This window comes from Schistocerca americana, chromosome X (genome assembly GCF_021461395.2).
Source record: "Schistocerca americana isolate TAMUIC-IGC-003095 chromosome X, iqSchAmer2.1, whole genome shotgun sequence".
NCBI classification, from domain to species: domain Eukaryota; kingdom Metazoa; phylum Arthropoda; class Insecta; order Orthoptera; family Acrididae; genus Schistocerca; species Schistocerca americana.
In genome coordinates this window covers 1002109138-1002132193 of record NC_060130.1, presented here as the reverse complement: position 1 = coordinate 1002132193, position 23056 = coordinate 1002109138, and the positions used below count along the sequence as shown (strand labels likewise).

General features: G+C 42.5%; 1 protein-coding gene across 1 annotated transcript in view; it reads right to left on the bottom strand.

Annotated features, from left to right (window-relative positions):
- The window catches only part of LOC124555382 (probable chitinase 2), a 324834-nt gene that overhangs the window by 211359 nt on the left and 90419 nt on the right, over positions 1-23056 (bottom strand). The gene's annotated exons all lie outside the window — the stretch shown is intronic.

Sequence of the window (23056 nt, the reverse complement as noted above, 5' to 3'; positions counted from 1 at the left end):
CATGTTCGATAGGATTCACGTCTGGAGAACATGCTGGCCACTCTAGTCGAGCGATGTCGGTACCCTGAAGGAAGTCATTCACAAGGTGTGCACGATGGGGGCGCGAATTGTCGTCCATGAAGACGAATGCCTCGACAATATGCTGCCGACACGGTTGCACTACAGGTCGGAGAATGGAATTCGCGTATCGTACAGACGCTACGGCGCCTTCCATGGCGACCGGCGGCACACGTCGGCCCCACATATTGCCACCCCAAAACAGCAGGGAACCTCCATCTTGCTGCACTCGCTGGATAGTGTATCTAAGGCGTTAAGCCTGTTCGGGTTGCCTCCAAACACGTTTCCGACGATTGTCTGGTTGAAGGCATATGCGACACTCATCGGTGAAGAGAACGTGATGTCAATCCTGAGTGGTCCATTCGGCATGTTGTTGGGTCGTGCTGCATGGTGTCGTGGTTGGAGAGATGGACCTCGCCACGGACGTCGGGAGTGAAGCTGAGCATCATGCAGCCTATCGCGCACAGCTTGAGTCGTAACACTACTAGTGATGGTGGTGGTGGTGGTAGTAGTAGTAGTAGTAGTATAGGGCGGGGCAAATGAAAATGGCCCGGAAAATCGAGTTCCATGGTACATGCAGACACAGCAGAGGAAAGGAAATACAGTACATGTTGAAAGTGCCTACCATTCATCTCTTAGCAGTTTTGGACCTGGTCAGCAAGTTGCTGAAGGCGGATCGAGGCTGAAAAACTGGAATTGCTACTGTGTCATCTGAAATGCTCTTTTGCAGTCCTTGAAGACTATGACGGTTGTTGCAATACACATTAGACGTGTCGGACCTACTGATAACAAACAGACCCGAACTTTTCGACTCTGTAAGCGCAGAACAGGGAATCAGTGATCATAAGGGCATTGCAGCATCCCTGAATATGGAAGTAAACAGGATTATAAAAGAAAGGAGGAAGGTTTATCTGTTTAGCAAGAGTAATAGGAGGCAGATTTCAGATTACCTAACAGATCAAGACGAGTATTTCTGTTCCGACACTGACAATGTTGAGTGTTTATGGAAAAAGTTCAAGGCAATCGTAAAATGCGTTTTAGACAGGTACGTGCCGAGTAAAACTGTGAGGGACGGGAAAAACCCACCGTGATTCAACAACAAAGTTAGGAAACTACTGCGAAAGCAAAGAGAGCTTCAAGTTTAAACGCAGCCAAAACCTCTCAGACAAACAGAAGCTAAACGATGTCAAAGTTAGCGTATGCGTGAAGCGTTCAGTGAATTCGGAAGTAAAACTCTATGTACGGACTTGACAGAAAATCCTAGGAAGTTCTGGTCTTACGTTAAATCAGTTAAGTGGATCGAAACAGCATATCCAGACACTCTGGTATGATGATGGCATTGAAAAAGAGGATGACACGCGTAAAGCTGAAATACTAAACATCTCTTTCCAGAGCTGTTTCACAGTGGAAGACCGCACTGCAGTTCCTTCTCTAAATCACCGCACGAACGAAAAAATGGCTGACATCGAAATAAGTGTCCGAGGAATAGAAAAGCAACTGAAATCACTCAACAGAGGAAAGTCCACTGGACCTGACGGGATACCAATTCGATTCTACACAGAGTACGCGAAAGAACTTGCCCCTCTTCTAACAGCCGTGTACCGCAAGTCTCTAGAGGAACGGAAGGTTCCAAATGATTGGAAAAGAGCACAGGTAGTCCCAGTTTTCAAGAAGGGTCGTCGAGCAGATGCGCAAAACTATAGGCCTATATATGTCATTTCTGGAAACCCAGACTCTACTCTGCAGAAACCAGCATGGAGTCCGGAAGCAGCGATCGTGTGAGACCGAACTCGCTTTATTTGTTAATGAGACCCAGAAAATATTAGATACAGGCTCCCAGGCAGATGCCATTTTCCTTGACTTCTGGAAGGCGTTCGATACAGTTCCGCACTGTCGCCTGATAAAGTAAGAGCCTACGGAATATCAGACGAGCTCCCGCGAAGGATAGTTGCTTTGACGGGGAAAAAATGGGGAATTTCCCGTACGACTTTTGCTAAAAACATCCACTAGAAATTTTGGTTTGCCCGTGAACAAACTCTGCGATCACTGTTAGTTCCTTAAAACTTTCAACTTTCTGTGAGACGTAGGCAGCTGATAATCTCAGTTTTAAAACCAGTGCGCGAAATTTCACATGCAGCTTTCAGATGACACGCAATTTCAACGCTGCAGTGTAAATGCGAACGTCGATACCCGAAGAGCACTTCTCAGTTCGGGCGTAACACGGTAGAGCCGCCGCAGTCCTCAGGAGTCTGCTGACCTGAGACAAGACGACAAACGACCCGCTTTCGGAGCGGAGAAAGTGCGCTTGCTGTGCACCGAGGTGCGGGTAGTCCGCTGCCTGCCTGCCCACTTCGCACACTCTCCCCACCATTCTATTTTTATCGATACATTCCAGCTGTGCGTCCGAGTTATTCGACAGAAATTTCGCTCTCGTAATGCGGTTAAACACAACAGAGCACATAGATTCCCCTGTTCCGAACGGGCAAATTGCACGATTACCGCGCAGCTGCATTCCAGAATGATAAATCCTATTACTGATACAGAGACGTGACGTGTTCTGGGTGTGACACCGGTAAGTGGAGAACAATGGAGAAAGTACAAATTTACATTAAAAGCACCGTAGACGAGGAACGAGACTAGCGTAATTAATATGTGCACGAGACACTTCTCGTAATCTTTACGGAGTGCATCAGAGCTAAGCTGTGCGGTCAGGTGAAATCTCCACAAAGGTCGTGCACCGAGCTGACAGGAACTCTTAAATTCCATCGGCACCAGAGAGAGTATTGTGGTCTTCAGTCCGAAGACTGGTTTGATGCAGCTGTCCACGCTGCTCTGTCCTGTGCTTGCGTCTTAGCTACTGCAACCTGCACTCTTCTCGAACTGCTTACTGTTCCGATGTCTTGGTATCCCTCAACGATTTGATACTTCGAAGGAAGACAAGACACATAGGAGAAAGTAAAAAGTCGCCGTGTACAACCTTCTAAATATTGTGTGACGTGCTTGTATTTACAGCATCCGTACAAAAAGTACCGAGACTGATTTTATGCCTGGCGTATAAGCGACACTTCCCTCCAGTACTAAACTGGTGATCTGATGTTTCACAATGTGTCGTACCAACCGAGATCTTCTAGTCAGGTTGTGCACAAATTTCTTTGCTCTACAGTTCTATTCAGTACCTCCTCATTAGTTGCGTGATCTACCTATCTAATTCTTCTGTACCACCACATTTCAAAAGTTTCTATTCTCTTCTTGTCTAAACTGTTTATAACCATGTTTCACTTCCACACAAATATTTTCAGAAAAGACTTCCTGAAATTTAAATCTATACTCGATATTAACAAATTTCTCTTCTTCAGAAACGCTTTCCTTCCCATTGCCACTCCACATTTTATATCCTGTCTACTTCGGCCATCATAAGTTATTTTACTGTCGAAATAGCAAAACTCATCTACTACTTTAAGTGTCTCGTTTCCTAAACTAGTCCCCTCAGCACCATCTGATTTAATTCGACTACATTCCATTATCCTCGTTTTGCTATATTGATGTTCATCTTATATCCTTCTTTCAAGTCACGGTTCATGCCGTTCAATTGCTCTTCCAAGTCCTTTGCTGTCTCTGACAAAATTAGAGTCTCATCGGCAAACCTAAAAGGTTTCATTCGTTCCTCGTGAACTTTAAGTCCTAATCAAAATTTTTCTTTTGTATCCTTTACTGTTTGCTCAACGTACGGATTGGATAAGATCGGGAATAGGTTAGAACCCTGTCTAACTCCCTTCTCAGCCATTGCTTGCATTTCATGTTCCTCGATTCATATAACTGCTGTCTGGTTTCAGCAAAAATTGCAAAAAGCCTTCCGCTCCCTGTATTTTACTCTGCTACACTCAGAATTTCAAAGAGAGTATTCCAGTCAACATTGTCAAAAGCTTTCTCTAAGTCTACAAATGCTATATACGTAAGTTTGCCTTTCCTTAACCTATGTTCTAAGAGAAGACGTAGGGTCAGTATTGCCGTGCGTGTTCCTACTTTACTCCGGAACTCAAACTGATCTTCCCGAGGTCTTCCCAGATTCTAGCAGTTTTTCCATTTTTTGGAAAACAATTCGTGTTGTTATTTTGCAGCCATGCCTTAGTAAATTGAGAATTCGGTAACATTCACACTCGTCAGCACCTGCGTTCTTCGGAATTGGAATTATTATATTCTTGTTGAAGTCTGAGCGTATTTCTCCGGTCTCATACATCTTGCTCACCAGATGGAATAGTTCTGTTATGGCTGGCTCTCCCAAGGCTAGCCATAGTTCTAATGGAATGTCGTCTACTCCAGGGGTCTTTAGGTCTGTCAGCGCTCTGCTAAATTCTTCTCGCAGTATCATATCTCCCACCTCATCTTCATCTATGTCCTTTTCCATTTCTATAATATTCCTTCAAGTTCATCTCCCGTGTATAGACCCTCTATATAATCCTTCCACTTTTCAGCTTTCCCTTCTTTGCTTAGGACTGGTTTTCCATCTGAGATCTTCATCTTCATATAGGTGGTTCTCTTTTCTCCAAAGGCCTCTTTAATTTTCCTGTAGGCGGTACCCATATTTCCCCTTGTGACATATACTTATCCTGACTTTTAAGTAAGCAAGACACGTGGAAATTTGGGTCATATGTGTTTAATAGGTTAATTTTTTGTTACAGGCTCATATTCATTGATGGAAGTCATTTTACTGGGTGTGATGTTCTTTTATTTTGAAATAAACATTTTTTTCATTATTTAGCAATTTTCGAATTTTGTCCCCTTGGGCATTATCAAGCTATATGAAAGCAAATGGGTAGCGCCGACGAGGAGGTCACACTGCGATCGGTTTTTGTATTTTTTTATATTTATGGTAGGTGAAGTACATTACTCAAATATCACTCACGCAAGCAGTTCGATGAAACTCTAAAAGGAGTGTAGCAATCTCGCGTACAGACGTATGACACAAGTGACACCCAGTCACCTGACCACGTTAGGAGTCCGCGAGTTCCGCGGGTCTATCCATTCTGCTCTCTCACGATGTCTAATGACTACTGAGGTTGCTCATATGGAGTACCTGGCAGTAGGTGGTAGCACAAAGAACCCAATATGAAAAACGTATGTTTTTGTGGGTATCCAGATACTTTTGATCACATAGTGTATGTGTCGTACAATGATATATTTTTCTAGGTACATTCAGCGGGATCGGAGGATGCTCTCTGAGAAATATGTTGGGAACAGAATTAGTAGTAAAGAAGTAATAAATGAACACGTCATACATGATGCTGCAGTTTTTCATGTATCTCAGTATTTGACGTCATATCACCTGTCGCACTATAATATAATTTTGCTGGTACATTCAGTGGTATGTGTGAATACTTTCTACAAAATGCGTTGCGGATATGGTTAGTGGTAAAGAAGTAATAAATTGAAATGTTATGCTTCATAAGGCAGTTTTACTGCATAAAGAACGAAAATGTAGTAAGCGATAAATTTTTACCTTTCATCATTTTGTGAAGGTTGTCAGCGAGAAGAAGTTTCATAAACGTTTAAATTTATATGTAAAGTTTTTTGCAAGTAACCAAGTGCTCTCATTCTGAAATACTGGATGACTTAAGTATGGGATTAGCCACCTTATGGGCTACACTGCTTTTTCACCCCTACCCTCACCACTTTGGTAGGTAGGTGGTTCTTACCGCCACAACGATTCTTTGCAGACAGTAGGTGATATGTGAACGAGGTTTGGTTGAAAACTGTCCAGTGGTTTAGGAGCAGATGTGGAACATACATAGATACACATATATGTATGTACATACAATTTATAACATGTATGGCTTGTTAGTAAAGATTGCTTAAATTGAAAAACAAACATTAAGAATTCATTAACAAGCTTTTGGAAAATATCGATACCTAAAAATTTATATTTGCAGTGAAAACTGGAATTTTGAGTACGGTATGTAATTAGAAAGAAGAAGACATGCATTTTTTTTAAAAAAAAGAAGATATTTGTCAGCATATATGTGATGATTTTTATATTTAAATGATATAGGTACTCGGATTGAACGAAAAAAATGAAAAAATACAATAACAGCATTCGAACAAGCAATCTATTGATTATCCACTATCCATTCTCCAACGGTACCGTGTGAGCCACGCGCCTCGTCGTTAGTAATTGTCTTAATTTTATAGAAGTAAAGAACCTCAGAAAACTTCGAAGCTGATTTTCTCGAGAATTTTGTGGGAGTTGCGTCGATCTGCGACGGATGATTGATATTTGAGTTCTGAACTCCACATATCATAAATACAAAAAATTTCAAAAATCTAGTTGCGATGTTGTCTCTTTGTAAGTATCTACGGCAGGACGACTTGTCCGATTATATACAAAACCTTCCTAGGGAATGAATCTATCTATTAGTGAAAATACTATCAAAATCTCTACCGTAGTTCCAGCCATTAGCCTTCACAAAGAGACCGAGAAACGCGGCCGGGGCTTCAATTTATATTTATTATTTATTTTATGGCCTTCATTGAACCACTGTAGTCAAAAATACAAAGTTCTAAACAAGTTGTTACACATGGATACAATTTGGTTCGACAATAACTTAATATATTTAGGTAATATAATTATTAGAGGCTATTCTTATATGAAAGGTGTTTTACTCTTCTGTCTGCCCAATATTTCTTCATTCTTTCAGATATTTTCTTTCTTTCTTCATCTGAGACAACTCTTCCTGTACTCCTTTTATTGATTTTCATTTGTAGTCTGGTTTGCGGGTCTTGCAGTATTCTGGTTTTCTCTGTCTTGTTTTTTAGGTCATCTACTGTAATTTGAAGTTCTTTTATATCTTCCTTAATTTCTGTGATCCATTTAATGTCACTCTTGCTATTCCACAATTTTTGTATTATTTTTTTACTAATTCTGTTTTCTGGAGTTCTCATCAGATGTCCAAAGAATGAGATGCGTTTCTTCCTGATTGTGCTCATGATTGGTTCTATTTTCTTATATACTGTTTCATTTGATGCTATTCTCCAATGTCCATTTATTTTATACTGTTTATTTTTACATGTCCTAATTATTCTTCTTTCTATTTTTAGTATTCTGTCAATTTCTGCTGTATTAGTTGTTTTGAATATACGTAGTTTCAGCTGCATACGTTATTTCTGGTTGTGTAACTGTTTTATAGTGTTTTAATTTTGCATCTATAGGTAGGCTTTTTTGGTTGTATGTAGTTTTGGTAATGTAATTTGCATAGTTCAATTTTTTTATTCTATTTTTCCATGATGGCTTCTCATTTAGATTGTATGTTATTATTTCGCCTAAATATTTAAATTTATCAACAATTTTGATTTCCTGTTCTCCTATTGTAATTTTGTTTGCAAGTGGTGGATCAGTTAGCATAATCTCCGTTTTTTCAAATGATATTCTAAGGCCTACTTTCTCTGCCATTTCTTGTAGTGATTTCACTTGTTGCCTGGCTTCTTGAGCGGTGTTGGCTAGGAGAGCAAGATCATCAGCGAATCCCAAACAGTTTAAGCTAATATCATCTTTTGCACTTCCAATTCTTATCCTCTTTGGATTGTCCTTGTACCATTCTCTCATTATGTATTCTAGTGCACAGTTGAAAAGTAATGGTGATAGGCAGTCACCTTGTCTTAAGCCTGTTTTTATGAGGAATGGTTCCGAAATTTCTCCTCTAAACTTCACTTTTGATTTGGTGTTGGTTAGAGTGAGTTGTATTATTTTAATTAGTTTTGGATGGAGTCGTAGATTTCTTAAAATTTTTAATACTGAAGGTCTGTGGAGACAGTCATATGCCTTCTTAAAATCTACAAATGTTATTGCCAGAGGTTTGTTCCGTTTCTTGTAGTATGCCATAATCAATTTTAAACTAATTATCTGCTCTGCACAGCTTCTCCATGGTCTGTAACCTCCCTGATATTCCCCTAACTCCTGTTCTAATTGCTCCTTGATTCTTTCATATAGGATCTTGGATAGAATTTTATATGTGCAATCTAGGAGAGAGATTCATCTGTAGTTGTCTGGGTTGCTCTTATCTCCCTTTTTGTGTAGTGGGTGGATGATAGCTGTGGTCCAATGTTCGGGAAATTGTTCTGTTACCCAAATTTTTGTTAGAGCCATGTGTAAGGAGGTCTTGACTGTGTCACTTGCATATTTCCACATTTCAACAAAAACCTGATCTTCTCCACATGCCTTATAATTTTTTTGTTCTTTAAGAATTTCTTCTACTTCTTGGAAAGTTGGAGGGTCTAGTTTGTTAGGTTTGGTTTTTATTGGGGTATTTATGTTGATTTGTAAGGGTTCTTTGGGTTCCTCGCAATTCAGAAGTTTGTAAAATGTTTTTGCCATGATTTCTGCATTTTCCTTGTTACTGTGTGCCATTCTTCCATCTTCATCTTTCAGAATTAGTGTAGGGGCCTCATATTGTTGTAGTTGTTTCCCAAAGGTTTTGTAGTAGTTCCTGGAGTTGGTATTATGATAATTACCTTCTATAGACTTTATAATATCTTTATGAAATCCTCTCTTGATTCTTCTAATATTTTGAGTGAATTTTTTTCCTTCATTTTTTAGGTTGATGGCATTTTCTTCAGTTTTATGTGTTTGAAACTTTAACCATGCTTGGTGTCTATCTTCATGGAATTTGTCACATTCTGATGTCCACCATGCATGTTTCCTTCGTGGGTTCAAGGGAGCTAGATTCTCTGCTTCTTTTTTAAGATTAGGCACTAGTTGTTCTAGATCATCTGTTAATTTGATGGTTTGTGTTATTTGTTGGTACTTATTATTTTTAATTAGCTGATGTGGGTCAAACCTCCTTTTTATTTTATTAGTTTTTCCGGTCCTCTTCTTTAACGGTGTGAATTTGATTTTAATTTTAACCATATAATGGTCTGAGCCTGTGTCTACTCCTCTCAGTACTTTAACATTGTGGGTCTCCTTATGAAAATTTTTGTCCATACAGACATGGTCTAGCTGCCACTCGCCCTTCCTCCAGTCTGGATGTTTCCATGTTTTAAGTTTACTTGGCTTCCTCTTAAAGTACGTTGATTTAGATATAAGGTTGTGTTCTCTGCAGAGTTCTACAAGTCTTTGACCGTTTTTGTTTGTAAATTTATGTGGACTCCATTTTCCAATTATATCTTTAAATTTCCTTTCTTTTCCCAACTGAGCATTGAAATCTCCCAATAAGATTTTTACATTCTTTTTATTTACTCTGTTCACAGTTTGTTCTAGAAGGTCCCAAAATTTATCTACCTCTTCCTTTGTTTTTGTTAGACAATTTTTTTCATTTGTTGGGGCATGAGCATTTATTATTGTATAGGTTTTCTTCATTGTTTTAAAGCTTAGAGTCGCAATTCTTGGTGATACTGCTTGGAAATCCGTTAATGAATCTATTATTTTTATGTTTACTAAAAACCCTGTTCCACACTGGGGACATTGTTTCACTGCCCTCGGTCCTGGTTTCCCGTTATAAATTCTGTATCCTTGTGATTCGAATGGGTCCTCTGTGGTGTTTCTCATTTCTTGGATCCCCGTTATTAAAATTTTTTGTTTATTTAGTTCATCTGTGAGCTCCTTGAGTTTTCCGGTCTGAAGTAGTGAGTTTATGTTGTGTGTTGCTATATAATTTATTTGCTCATGTTTAATCTTCTTTTTGTGTTTTAGTGTGCATTTGGATGGTTGCAAACGCTCCGATTCGTTGCTGTCCTCTAGTTGACGACCCACCGAATCCGATGTAGCCTTTTCCTGCCTTTTTGAGCAGGACGGTGGAATTTTTTTCTAAAAGACCTTTCCATTTTTGACTGTCGAAGGTTGTCAACCTTAGTCCGGTTGTTAACCGCAGAGGGTGTGTTTGGTCCGCGAGAGCTATTTTATTTCACTCAAGTCCGCCAGTAAACCGGTGAGGACTTCCCTATCCGTCACCTGGGACGCGCCACGTAGGAGTATCACCTCTCCTCCTACTATGACAGCATAGTAGGTTCGTGGCTTTAATTTATATTACTATGTATAGATGATGTTTTCCACGCATCATTGCGGGAGAAGCAATATTTGACGGCGATCTTAATAAAAGTTTTGCACAACCATAGAAGGTGTAAAGTCCGTAAGTAAAATGGAAGCGGGCAACCTTAATGCGAGTCTTGTCACTGTGTCAGCATGCAACACCTTAAAATACATAAGTGTAACTATTGAAGTGAAAGCGTACATAGCTGTGGATTCGTATATACAAGAGATTATTGATACAGGTTGACGAATGAGTCACAGTTGTGTTTCACGTACACATTTTCTAAATTTAAATGCCTCGCCGTGATTTCCTGCCTCAATGTGAAGGCGAATCTGAGGAACTACTGCGTAGATTTTGATACTGCGTCACGAGGAGGGCTTGTGTATCAAGTGGTCCGGCCGTAGATACTTACCTTTGAACTGGAACGCTCGGAACCCGCACGAAACCATGCTTAGACTAACACTCGATCATAAAAACAACAGCGGTCTGCGTCATTCCCATGCAAAACTCTGCACATGTTTGCCAGCGGCGGCATGATCTAGCAGCACTAACAAGTGCTCTAGCTGCGTGAATGGCATAGCAGCATTACGGATGTGTCTCATGGAGTGTTCGCATGAGGGTTACTGTGTAAACTGTGTACAATGGAGTCATGAAGAGAATTAATCCTACGAATGAGGTGTAAGTATTAGGGACAAAGTTGCGAAGCTGAATATGGAAATGAAATCTGGGTCAATGATGGAGGATTCGAGGAGAGCTTAGATAAAATAATGATTCAGAAATTTAACGGGGATGACACAGAAATACATGACGTTAGCTGGATAGATATACTGAAGAATCTGAGCCTGAAGGTGACTGTTGAAGCGGTACACGACGATCATCTCCAGACTAACAGAACAGTCCAGTCAAGGTGAGTACGAACTACCTCAACCCAAACAGTCGAGGCCCCGTGTATTAGAAGATATTGATGGCAGCGTGTTAGAGAACATTTATGAAGACTGTTACAATCGTGGCTTCCATTCCTACAACAAAAAATGGTTGAAATGGCTCTGACCACTATGGGACTCAACTGCTGAGGTCATTAGTCCCCTAGAACTTAGAACTAGTTAAACCTAACTAACCTAAGGACATCACAAATATCCATGCCCGAGGCAGGATTCGAACCTGCGACCGTAGCGGTCATGCGGTTCCAGACTGCAGCGCCTTTAACCGCACGGCCACTTCGGCCGGCCCTACAACAAACTAAAGTGGTGCCATAAGTGCATTAAAAGTAAATCAAATTGCAGATTAATTCTAAATTATGTGTCTAGCAAAAGGCGAGCAGGAGCTCGTTTCAAAGGAAACAGATTGTCACAATTATAAACTATAAAAGAGCATGTAATATCGCAATTTGATAGAGCAGGGTTATAGGGATCTACAGCTCACTATTGGCGTCTGCAATTGTGGGTATTAGAAGCGTCTAAAATGGTTGGTTTGGACAATTTCAAAGCGTCGCTTTCTGCTACTGTCAATCTTACAGCTGAGTATGGCACTTCATTTAGTAATTTTACTACATTTGTCACACGTAAGGTTATGGAAAAGTGATAATAGTGTACTTCAGATGGCACAACACTTTGTGGAGGAAGTGAACATAAACATGGCAGAGCAGGTTGTGGAGAAAGCAAATGTTTGAAACAATGAGCAGAGTCAATTCCAGTGTGAAATGTTTCCATCATCAACACTGTCCGACACAAGAGAGCAAACTACAGCAAGAGTGCTGCAGTCTGTACACAGCTCTGCCACCTGCTGCACAACTCATATGATAGGCAGATTAGCAAACAAGTTGTACATCTGTTTTCAAGACGCACAAGGCATTCTCAGCCCAAATATTTCAAAGCAAACTTGATATAATCTGCCCACGAAAGAGTCATGTGGAGGCAAGCAAAAGTGGAAAAATGCCTGAAGAACACATGAAACGTTTTCTAACTTCAGCCATTGGAGAACATCTACCTAGTGAAAATAGCCTACTGCTGTGCGATTCCTGGTCAGGTCACATAGCGCGCATGCTTTTAGATGCAAGTTTTCCCAACAAAGATGTTATGCTGAAGATCTTGCCACCGAAAACGACAAAATAATGCCAATCTCTCGATGTTTACTCATTTCGGCAATATAAGCTGTATATCAGAAGAACTGGTGATTTTCTAAAACTAAAATGTTCCAAACCGCAAGTGCAGAGACATGATCGTTATAAACTTCACTCTGTGGTTTACAATCAATTTTCTGCACTAGAGTATACGGAATATGCTTGGCGAAGAGCAGGTTATGACACTAATATGCCCATATGATCATTTGAAAATGTAATTAGTGTGGCTTTTGATATTAGACTGCTTGAATGCGGAAGTGATTTTGAATGTAAAAACGTGGCTTTAGTGAGGTGTGCACGTTGTTCACTTCCCCTCTGTTTTAACCACTTCATCGAAATCTCGCGTCTGCACTGTGAGGACTAACGAAAGCACTATCAGCTGTGTAGGGTATGTGTGTTCTGCGCTGTTATAATTACTTTAAGCAGAGGGTATTTCAGCACTGTTGATTAAGAATGTAACGATAACTGACGTCATTGAATTACGTATGATCTCCCTCCTACGGTATTAATATCTTGTTACTTTGTTTCTCTCTATTAAAATGTCACTTATGGTGGAATGCAACGTTTTGCATGGAAGTGGCACAGACAATTGTTTTTTATGTGATCGAGTGGTATTCTAAGCACGGTTTCGTGCGGTTCCGACTCTCCAAGGCCTACAGTGCCCCTTGTTAGTGCTTCCCGTGCAAGGCCGGGGCCTGTCGCTAGTGTCATAAAAATTTTGTAACAGTATGTACACCCATGAAATGGAACGGCCACTGAGCCTGAGCTGCAGGTAAAGCGAATGTAAGGCCATGACTGATTGGTAGGCTACTGGAAAACTACAGTTCGTCTCCAAAAGACATTGCATACAAAACACATGTATACTGCTCAAACGTATGAGATCCAAATTTGTTAGGGCTAATAGAAGAAATCCAGCTTTTATACAAAGGGAGCTTGTGCAGAAAATAAGGCGGTGGTCCGACTGGCCAGAAAATGTAGCAGAAAATTAGAAAAACTTCAACTGGAAGACACTGAAGAAAGTCGACGTAGATCTCTTGAAAACCAGCTTAAAAAACTTCAAGAACCGTATTTCAGAGCGGAAACTATAAACATTTTTCAGTTCCTCTAAAGATGGCGCACATTAATGTAGCACAGGGCAAGCCAGCAGTCACACTCCGTCCGTGAACGGAATGGCAAGAAGATAAAATATGTAACTATAAATGCTTGTTTACATTGCTTGATGGATATAATGGATTCGACCAAATAGTCTTAATCAATCACCCAGAAACTCTCCTCGGCTGAAATCAATCCTCTAGCAGAAGGTGAGGCTCCTGGAGAGCCCGTGTATCGGGAGAGTGACATGCGTGCGCAGTGACAGATGGTCTGAAGCGGGATCAGTCGAGTACGTAGTTCTAATTTTCATCCACCAGAGTCCTGTAGTGGACAGAGACATTCAAGAAACAGGCGAAGAGAATGTTTTTTGTGAATTGTTCTGTTTATTTCTTGAAGGCTTTTTTTAATTTATGTTTGTACAGCTTTGTATGTACTTTTAGTAGTGTGAATGTGGTCTTCAGTAAATATGTAGATCATTGTTCTACTGATAAACGCTGTACGAAATAGCGCGAGCAATTGAATGTCGATGCAGACGATGGGGAATTTTGTATCATAATATGTTAAGTAAGTTTATGGTAAAAGGAAAGCTAATTCGAGTGCAAATGAAAATATTTAATAACGTAAAGTACAAACAAAATATCAGAATGTTGAATATTTGTTTCGAGAAAAAGTAATTTTGTATCATAATATGTTAAGTAAGTTTATCGTAAAAGGAAAGCTAATTCGAGTGCAAATGAAAATATTTAATAACGTAAAGTATAAACAAAACATCAGAATGCTGAGTATTTGTTTCGAGATAAAGTACAGTTCGAAAGTGTGTTATTTGTTGATTGGTTAGTCATGAAAAGCTTGGACTAACGTGGGAGAATAATGTTTTTCTATTGGCCTTAAAGAAAACTGAAGCATCAGAACGGAGTATTCTTCGCGTGTCTTTTCTCTTGGAGATATAGAATGCTTACAGCAATCTAAAGGAGTCGGAGCCAGTCTTCAATGGTACGGTCGTGTGTTGTATGAGCTCCGAAGGAAGTTATAATTTGCCTGTTTTAGTTGTGCTACATGTTTCAAAAGTTGTTTAAAGTGAAGGCATATTTATCTCTGTGTGTTTTAGAAAGTACGGGCTTTTTAAGTAATTTTGTGTATGAGAAAAGACAGTAATTCCACGTGGCATGCTGGCCGGAGTGGCCGACCGGTTCTAGGCGCTACAGTCTGGAACCGCGCGACCGCTACGGTCGCAGGTTCGAATCTTGCCTCGGAAATGGATGTGTGTGACGTCCTTAGATTAGTTAGGTTTAAGTAGTTCTAAGTTCTAGGGGACTGATGACCTCAGAAGTTAAGCCTCATGGTGCTCAGAGCCACGTGGCATATTGAGCAGATCGGTGACTAAAAACTTGAGTGCATTAGACACCGATAAACTTAATACACTCCTGGAAATGGAAAAAAGAACACATTGACACCGGTGTGTCAGACCCACCATACTTGTTCCGGACACTGCGAGAGGGCTGTACAAGCAATGATCACACGCACGGCACAGCGGACACACCAGGAACCGCGGTGTTGGCCGTCGAATGGCGCTAGCTGCGCAGCATTTGTGCACCGCCGCCGTCAGTGTCAGCCAGTTTGCCGTGGCATACGGAGCTCCATCGCAGTCTTTAACACTGGTAGCATGCCGCGACAGCGTGGACGTGAACCGTATGTGCAGTTGATGGACTTTGAGCGAGGGAGTATAGTGGGCATGCGGGAGGCCGGGTGGACGTACCGCCGAATTGCTCAACACGTGGGGCGTGAGGTCTCCACAGTACATCGATGTTGTCGCCAGTGGTCGGCGGAAGGTGCACGTGCCCGTCGACCTGGGACCGGACCGCAGCGACGCACGGATGCACGCCAAGACCGTAGGATCCTACGCAGTGCCGTAGGGGACCGCACTGCCACTTCCCAGCAAATTAGGGACACTGTTGCTCCTGGGGTATCGGCGAGGACCATTCGCAACCGTCTCCATGAAGCTGGGCTACGGTCCCGCACACCGTTAGGCCGTCTTCCGCTCACGCCCCAACATCGTGCAGCCCGCCTCCAGTGGTGTCGCGACAGGCGTGAATGGAGGGACGAATGGAGACGTGTCGTCTTCAGCGATGAGAGTCGCTTCTGCCTTGGTGCCATTGATGGTCGTATGCGTGTTTGGCGCCGTGCAGGTGAGCGCCACAATCAGGACTGCATACGACCGAGGCACACAGGGCCAACACCCGGCATCATGGTGTGGGGAGCGATCTCCTACACTGGCCGTACACCACTGGTGATCGTCGAGGGGGAACTGAATAGTGCACGGTACATCCAAACCGTCATCGAACCCATCGTTCTACCATTCCTAGACCGGCAAGGGAACTTGCTGTTCCAACAGGACAATGCACGTCCGCATGTATCCCGTGCCACCCAACGTGCTCTAGAAGGTGTAAGTCAACTACCCTGGCCAGCAAGATCTCCGGATCTGTCCCCCATTGAGCATGTTTGGGACTGGATGAAGCGTCGTCTCACGCGGTCTGCACGTCCAGCACGAACGCTGGTCCAACTGAGGCGCCAGGTGGAAATTGCATGGCAAGCCGTTCCACAGGACTACATCCAGCATCTCTACGATCGTCTCCATGGGAGAATAGCAGCCTGCATTGCTGCGAAAGGTGGATATACACTGTACTAGTGCCGACATTGTGCATGCTCTGTTGCCTGTGTCTATGTGCCTGTGGTTCTGTCAGTGTGATCTTGTGATGTATCTGACCCCAGGAATGTGTCAATAAAGTTTCCCCTTCCTGGGACAATGAATTCACGGTGTTCTTATTTCAATTTCCAGGAGTGTAGTATGGCGAGCATTTCAGCTTAAGGACTTCTGTGCTTAGTAGCTGTTCAGATTTCGGGAAATACGTTACCATAAACTTGCCAACTTGAATGAAAGGGTTAGGATTAGCACGTTCTGGCAGTGAACGTGTAATTCTCCGCTTCAGAATATACCGAAGTTTTGTCAGTATTTCCACCGTTTATTCCAACTTAAGACCTTCTCCCGTTTCCTAGAATAGTTACGTTGTATGCAGCTTGGTGAGATTTGCAGTACGGTAGGTTTCTGCTCGGCTTTCCTACTGGCGATCTGCTGCAACAAGTTCACAGGTAGGTGCAGTTAAAAGGACGAAAGGGAACCGCGCCGCCGCAAAGCCTCATGGAAACGTTCAATTCTAGCTTGCTTTGTAGAAGCCGTAGATCAAGAAATGATTATGAGCCACTGATCATTACTAGTCAGTCTAATCAGCTATACCTATTTAAAAATTATAACGACATAGACTGACGTAACCTTTATTGTTAAAAATAATGTACTCGCTGATTCACTCTACCAATGTCACGGCAGATATGAACTCTAAGTGTGGTATAATTTAAAGCACTTCACCGAGTACGACTATAGATGTAGAAGACGGAAGGTTAGCCGATGAAGGAAACAGAGACACGGAGCATCGCCAAATTTCTCTGTTTCCTGCGTGAAAGAGTAGGCTCAAATGGTTCAAATGGCTGTGAGCACTATGGACTTAACATCTATGGTCATCAGTCCCCTAGAACTTAGAACTACTTAAACCTAACTAACCTAAGGACAGCACACAACACCTAGCCATCACGAGGCAGAGAAAATCCCTGACCCCGCCGGGAATCGAACAAAGAGTAGGAAATCCTCGGCTAAATCTAACAACTATGCGAGGAGAAGAACCTGCCTTTCATGTGGCAGCCGAATCGTAAATCAAAATTCACATTCTGAACGGACTAGTTAACGGAGACCTTACGACGGATGACATTGCTGCGACCTACAAAGGAAAGAAAAGCAGCAGAGCAACTACTGGCCCTGTTACAAGTGTGGTAGGGAAGGAAAATCGTCGTCTTCGGTTTACTGGAAAATGTGGTTCATCTGTACAGGAGACCGCAATACGACGCTAGTGCGACCTACTCGTATTCTTGAGTACTGCTGGAGTGTTCGCGATTCGCACCAGGTCGGATTAAGGGAAGACATCGAAGCAATTCAGAAGCGAGCTGCTAGATTTGTTACCGGTAGTTTCGAACAACATTCAAGTTTTACGGAGATGCTTCAGGAAATAAAATGGGAATCCCTGGAGGGAAGGCTACGTTCTTTTCGAGGAACACTATTGATAAAATTTAGAGAATCGGCATTTGAAACTGACTGCAGAACGACCCTATTGCCGCCAACATACATTTCGAGTAAGGACCATGAAGATAAGATACAAGAAATTAGGATTCATGTGGTGTGGAGGCATATAGATAGTCGTCGTCCCCCCCCCCCCCCCCCCCCCGCGCGCTCTATTTGCGACTAGTAGTGATACACGCACCGTACCGTGGCTTCTGAGTATACAGGGTGGTCCATTGATCGTGACCGGGCCAAATATCTCACGAAATAAGCATCAAACGAAAAAACTACAAAGAACGAGAAACCTGTCTAGCTTGAAGGGGGAAACCAGATGGCGCTATGGTTGGCCCGCTAGATGGCGCTGCCATAGGTCAAACGGATGTCTACTGTTTTTTTTAAATAGGAACCCCCATTTTTTATTACATATTCGTGTAGTACGTAAAGAAATATGAATGTCTTAGTTGGACCACTTTTTTCGCTTTGTGATGGATGGGGCTGTAATAGTCACAAACATATGGCTCACAATTTTAGACGAACAGTTGGTAATAGGTAGGTTTTTTAAATTAAAATACAGAACGTAGGTACGTTTGAACATTTTATTTCGGTTGTTCCAATGTGATACATATACCTTTGTGAACTTATCATTTCTGAGAACGCATGCTGTTACAGCGTGATTACCTGTGTAAGTAGGCTGTTTAGGTTTTTGTGTGGGTAACGCCACGTAGCGCTCTATATGAAAATCACTGACTGTGCTGTGTGAAGTCTGTGGCTGGTTTGCATTGTTGGAATATTTGCTATTGTAGTGTTGGGCAGCTGGATGTGAAGAGCGCGTAGCGTTGCGCAGTTGGAGGTGAGCCGCCAGCAGTGGTGGGTGTGGGGAGAGAGATGGCAGAATTTTGAGAGCGGACGATCTGGACGTGTGTCCATCGGAAAGAGTAAATTCGTAATATTGGATATCATGAACTGATATATATATGATGACTTTTAAACATTATTAAGGTAAATACATTGTTTGTCCTCTATCAAAATCTTTCATTTGCTAACTATGCCTATCAGTAGTTAGTGCCTTCAGTAGTTAGAATCTTTTATTTATCTGGCAGTATTGGCGCTCGCTGTATTGCAGTAGTTCGAGTAACGAAGATTTTTGTGAGGTAAGTGATTCATGAAAGTTATAGGTTATTGTTAGTCAGGGCTATTCTTTTGTAGGGATTGTTGGAAGTCAGATTGCGTTGCGCTAAAAATATTGTGTGTCAGTTTAGTGTTGATCAGAATAAGTAAAGAGAGAAATGTCTGAGTACGTTCAGTTCTGCTCAGCTATTTGAAAACCAAATAACGTAAGAGGTTTATCAGCACAGTAATTCATTAATTTTTCTAAGGGGACGTTTCACCTGTAAATACCACATTAATGCAATAAATGCTCAAAATGATGTCCGTCAACCTCAGCGCATTTGTCAATATGTATAACGACATTCCTCTCAACAGCGAGTGGTTCGCCTTCCGTAATGTTCGCACATGCATTGACAATGCTCTAACGCATGTTGTCAGGAGTTGTCGGTGGATCACGATAGCAAATATCCTTCAACTTTCCCCACAGAAAGAAATCCGGGGACGTCAGATCCGGTGAAAGTGCGGGCCATGGTATGATGCTTCGACGACCAATCCACCTGTCATGAAATATACTATTTAATACCGTTTCAACTGCACGCGAACTATGTGACGGACATCCATCATATTGCAGTGAACATCTTGTAGTAACATCGGTAGAACATTACGCAGGAAATCAGCATACATTGCACCATTTAGATTGCCATCGATAAAATGGGGGTCAATTATCCTTCCTCCCATAATGCTGCACCATACATTAACCAGCCAAGGTCGCTGATGTTCCACTTGTCGCAGCCATCGTGGATTTTTTGTTGCCCAATAGTGCATATTATGCCTGTTTACGTTACCGCTGTTGGTGAATGACGCTTCGTCGCTAAATAGAGCTTGTGCAAAAAATCTGTCATCGTCCCGTAATGTCTCTTGTGCCCAGTGGCAGAACTGTACAGGACGTTCAAAGTCGTCGCCATGCAATTCCTGGTGCGTAGAAATATGGTACGGGTGCAATCGATGTTGATGTAGCATTCTCAACACCGACGATTTTGAGATTCCCGATTCTCGCGCAATTTGTCTGCTACTGACGTGCAGATTAGCCGCGACAGCAACTAAAACACCTACTTGGGCATCATCATTTGTTGCAGGTCGTGGTTGACGTTTCACATGTAGCTGAACACTTCCTGTTTCCTTAAATAACGTAACTGTCCGGCGAACGGTCCGGACACTTGCAAGATGTCGTCCAGGATACCGAGCAGCATGCATAGCACACGCCCGTTGGGCATTTTGATCACAACAGCCATACATCAAGCATTTTGATCACAACAGCCATAAATCAACACGATATGGACCTTTTCCACAATTGGTAAACGGGCCATTTTAACACGGTAATGTATCACGAAGTAAATACCGCCCGCACTGGTGGAATGTTACGTGACACCGCGTACTTATACGTTTGTGATTATTACAGCGCCATATATCACAAAGCGAAGAAAGTGGTCCAACTAAAACATTCATATTTCTTTGCGTACTACACGAATATGTAATAAAAATGGGGGTCCTATTTTTAAAAAAACGCAGTTGATATCCGTCTGACCTATGGCAGTGCCATCTAGCGGGCCAAACATAGCGCCATCTGGTTTCCCCCTTCAAACTAGACGAGTTTCGTTCTTTGTAGTTTTTTCGTTTTTGCTTATTTCGTGAGATATTTGGCTCGGTCATTATCAATGGACCACCCTGTATATGTAGATGTGCTTATCAAGGGACTTCAGAAGGAAAATTACTCACGTCATGCCACGCAAAGAACACTGCGCTAAAGAGTGGCTTATTCTTATGGGAGAGTACATACTCCGGGTGTCTTGCAGAGACAGTTCTGCTGCGGTACAGTTAATAGGTGTAGCACAGTGTGGAGATGAAATGGCGCGGAAACTGGAAGCATTCTGTAAAGTAGAAGTACGAGGGACAGCACGATTCTCGAGGATAAATGGTCTAAAATGCACACAGATTCACCATGTAGTTCTTGTGGTACGGAATGTCGCGTCCAGTCGTAATGAAGTGGCGCCTAGAGGGGAGGGGGAGATTTTTCAACAGCGGTTGTAGAATGAGTCTGTAACCTAGGAGAGGATTTCTATCGTCGAGGAATTTAACATTTGATACATAGAACGTTCCGACCGTTGTTTGCAGAGTCTTAGTGACTATGCTGAGAAATGGTGTCATGTGTCTGTGTCACTATGCAATGTAGCGCAGTAGCTACTTCTCTTGCTATAATAGTGTTTAACTTAGATTTTGAAGTGCTTTCGTGCATACGGTACTGGTATGCCTCGTGTATCAATCATTCCCCGTTTTAGAGAAGGAAGCTGTTATGAATTTCTTAATTGACTGGGGACTGGTAAAGATTTTGTTTTGCTGACTATCGACACTGAAGGAGTAGGAAAGACATGGAAGAAAGAGGGTTCACAGTTCGTTTCCCAGGGAAAGCGCCAATCGGCGAGACCATCACCAATGGCGCCTTGCGTCCTCATTATATTGGAGACTTATGGGTATGCCTGTCGGCCCTTTTCCTCTTGTTGCTGCTGACATTCCGGAAAGAATAATTCATTCCTCCACTGGAATTGGCTCTGAGCACTATGGGACTTAACATCTGTGGTCATCAGTCCCCTAGAACTTAGAACTAGTTAAACCTAACTAACCTAAGGACATCACACACATCCATGCCCGAGGCAGGATTCGAACCTGCGACCGCAGCAGTCGCGCGGCTCCGGACTGAGCGCCTAGAACCGCGAGACCACCGCGGCCGGCTCCACTGGAATTCAAACCAGCAGTCCCCAAAGAGTCCGCATGTTATTGTGTCAGAGCTACCACTGTTCAATCCACTTCTGTCTCCAAGTAACAGCCATGTCTAAATGATAATCGTGATTCTGTGGAACCAGTGCCAGAAACCGAACACGGGGAGGCAAGCATGAAATTCCCCTCGCTGCTGGCCAGGAAATTCCCCGGGCCCTGCGCGCAATCATGTGCATGCCAATTCGTAGTCCTGAGCAGTTAATCAGAGGTGATGCACTATCCCTTCACTAAACGTAGTGCGGCACAACCCATGTCTCTCTTGTTAACAGTGTGTCAAATGTTTAGAATATTCGTTGTGTGTTTTTCTCTGAACTGAAATGTATACTTTCCGAGTTGTTCTGGCTTTTAGTACCTCTCGACATGAAATTTTCTTAGGATGTGTATTTTGTTGTACAGACACGTACCTGAAAAAAAATTTTGTAACATTTTCAATGTTTTGGAAGTTAAGTAGGTTTATTTGTCTTTTCTGCTTAAAATAACCAGAAAGTAAGTTCATTAACTACACTTTCTATTTCTCTGAAACTTTGGTAAATGGTGTTTCTTTTCAAAAATCGATCAAGGATTTGAAATGACACTTCTGTGAAATAAATACTCCGCACGCCAAGATCTGCCCAAGCTCTACAGCAAGCTGTTACAGGCAACGATTCGTGGACTGCTGATCTATGTCGCGTCACGCTACGCCACGAAGAATGCTTCAAGTGTGTACAACTTACAGTACACAGTCCAGTCACACTAATGTGACCACATCTTATGTTAGGCTTCAACGTCCAATGACTAATCAAAGACGCCATGTGGCAGCACTAGCAGTGGAGATGATATAGAGCGTGTTGCGGGGACGCGGGAAGCAAATGCAGTCGTTGTCATAATTCGGAAACGGAGAGATTTATCTGATGCCCTTTCAAAGGAACCATCCCGGCGGTTTAGCGAAATCACGGAAAACTTAAATCAGGATGGCCGGACGCGGGTTACAACCTAGTCCTCCCGAATGGGAGTCCAGTGTACTATCCACCGCGGCTCTTCGCTCGTTAAAAGGTTTATTCAGGAAATGAAGGAGATATAGAAGTTTACTAAGGCGCTGGTACCTATTACTTTTCCCACAGCCACTATAGTTTGCCAAGCAGGTGTTCCATCGGCAAACCACTTTGTCGAAACCGGTATAAAACACATCGTGGTCCAGATCTAATAGAGTCACATAACAACAGCCTCACTAAGGTCCGCATCGGTTCTGAAGCAGCGGCAGAACAGGCGCTTTTTTAACGATCCGAAGAGATGAAAATCGCATGGTGCGGCGTCTGGGCTGTATGGAGGGTCTTTCAATACATTTCCTTGGAAACGCCGGACCAAATCACTCTTAACCGAGCCAGTATGCGGTCGGGCGTTGCGCAACTTCTCGACTCCACCTGCGAGCAGTTCTTGTCATTGCCGCCGAATCACCTTCAGGAACTGTTCAAGCGTGGCAAAATAATTGGTAGCATTCTAGGTCTCATACTTTGGACATTTCTTTCTTCGCGGATGCCATTTTTCTGGACTCCTTATGACGGGGAGACGAAGGGTGTTTCCATGACACTGATGCTTAATGTGTCTCATATTTCGAATTATGCACCCACGTTTCGTCCTCTGCGACGCCAAGGTGCGGAAATGGAACAACCTCCGACTGATACACCAATA